The sequence below is a fragment of the Sinocyclocheilus anshuiensis genome, unplaced genomic scaffold (genome assembly GCF_001515605.1).
Source record: "Sinocyclocheilus anshuiensis isolate Anshui unplaced genomic scaffold, SAMN03320099.WGS_v1.1 scaffold222, whole genome shotgun sequence".
NCBI classification, from domain to species: domain Eukaryota; kingdom Metazoa; phylum Chordata; class Actinopteri; order Cypriniformes; family Cyprinidae; genus Sinocyclocheilus; species Sinocyclocheilus anshuiensis.
The window spans coordinates 3,336,395-3,338,500 of NW_015542408.1; the positions used below are offsets into that span (position 1 = coordinate 3,336,395).

The 2,106-nt window shown below is 38.6% G+C and overlaps 1 long non-coding RNA gene across 1 annotated transcript in view; it reads left to right on the forward strand.

Moving 5' to 3' along the window:
• Positions 1-41, forward strand: part of LOC107693104 (uncharacterized) — a 16,813-nt gene extending 16,772 nt beyond the window's left edge. Inside the window, exon 3 of the long non-coding RNA XR_001634707.1 lies at positions 30-41. This is a non-coding gene — a long non-coding RNA (uncharacterized LOC107693104). The remainder of the gene's footprint in view (positions 1-29) is intronic.
• The last annotated feature ends 2,065 nt before the right edge of the window (positions 42-2,106 follow it).

Below are 2,106 nucleotides of genomic sequence, written 5' to 3' on the forward strand. Positions count from 1 at the left end.
GGGGGTAAATATTCATGCCTCGAGTATAGAATGCATTGTCCTTTGGGTTTCCACGGTTTAAACTTTAATTTCAACTAGCTGGATCAACAACAGCAATGGAGAAACCACCTGGGATGCCACAAAACAAATTAACTTCAACCTTTAGTGTAAACTTCATGTCATGCTCTATTCATTTCCCCTGCTTTAAGGGCAACGTCATGAATAATGTACTCCGTAGAGCCTTTCCACTGCCTGTTGGGAAGGATTATGGACAGATCAAACGCTAAGAATTCCAGCACTATGTGTCATTGAGTCCCAAGTGATTGATGTTCCTGCCGCAAAATGTTCCAAAATTAAAGGAAGTGACACCATTGTCCTGCCCATCTCATACAGCAGAGACAGGAGAGAGTCTGTCATATTTGCCCAAAAGGAAACTTCATATTCTTCCAATCTGATTGGCACATTATGTAAAATTCCTATTGCAGCTCTTATGTCAAGCTGCTGCTGCCAGTTTGAGGAAGGACACATTTCTTTCTCTGGCTTCCTTCCAAGAGGAAGGAGTAAAACCTCATCACGAGTAACGACTGTAACACCGAGCGCTGGGAGCACAGATTAATGCAGCGTTGATTCATTTGTGGTTTGCAGAAAGACTTCAGAGCTGCGTTTCCCTCATGCTCGGGCACTACAAAAACACACCTTTCAACAGCATCATAAAAACTTCCTCTTTCATTGCAAAGAGTGGAGACTGGGGCTATTTGCTTTCACATTTTGTACTGTAATTAATTTTTTTTTTGGTAGAGTTTATTTTTGAGGGTCATAATAAAAAGCTGTAATTTCCACTATTATAGTTAATTGATAAAGGAGCATGTTCTTACACTATATGGGGTAAGTTGCCAAAATGTGATCCAGCTGCTGACTTGAACCTAAATCTGAAGTTAAACACACACACAAAAAAACAGAAAACCTGTTTGCATTGTTACACTTTCAGATAAGCATCATTTACTGTTTTTAGTTTTTTCCCTCATGGGGACCGCAGGCCGGTTCCTACAATGTCAAAAATGTCAGGTTTTTACAGTGGCCGAGAAGTGCAGAGCAAATCACAATTCTGAAAACAAAATAACAAATTACAAACGCAAATGCAAGTCTAAACGTGGCTGTAAATCATCAGCTACATTGGTGCAGTTGGATAAGCGTGTGTTGTAGGCCTTTTGACGCGATCGACCCGGTTTCGATTCCTTCCTTTTGCCGAACTTTTGTTTTTCCCTCCCTTTTCAAATCTCGTATTAGCAATGGATTCTATTTACACTAAGTGAAAATAGCAGTATTTTTAGCAATATGCTATGTACATTAAGTGCAAATACCTATTTACACTATGTTAAAATAGGAGGATTTCTACTATCAAGTATACTACTTGTTGCAAATAGTGGCAATTATCTGCACTTCAGTATTGTAGTACATTATAAAACAGTATGCAATAATAACGTATTGAGTGTAAATTATAATTTAAATTTTAATTATTAAATGGATGCCACCTTATTGGTACAATAAAGCCCTCCCTACACCTACCCTAACCCTACCCCATACTTTATTTTCAACTTTTTGATTATTTCCTTAATTTTTATTGAAAATAAATGCCTTTATGATGTGATACGAGATTTGAAAAGGGAGAAAAAAAAAGTTCGGCAAAAGGAGGAATCGAACCCGGGTCGATCGCGTCAAAAGGCCTACAACACACGCTTATCCAACTACACCACTGGAGCTGATGTTTCTCAGCCACTTTTAACTAAATGTAAATAGACACCCCGTATTTTTTATTCCAGAGTAAGGGCAATTCATACAATACATTTAAACTGAGCTACTTTAATACCATCTCCGAACTTTCTACCACGACTCCGCTGTTCTTCGGCTGGTTCTTCCTGTATACGTTGATTGACAGATGTCTCGTCCAGTCAGCGGTGAGTAATCCCAAACCAATGGCGCTGTCTCAAACTATACCTACCTCTTCCGGTTTGTCTGATTTGTCGTTGTGTTTTCTGACTTGTAAATTTGTTTTCGGATTTGTCGTTGTGTTTTCTGACTTGCTATTTTGTTTTCGGATTTGTCATTGTGTTTTCTGACTTGTTATAA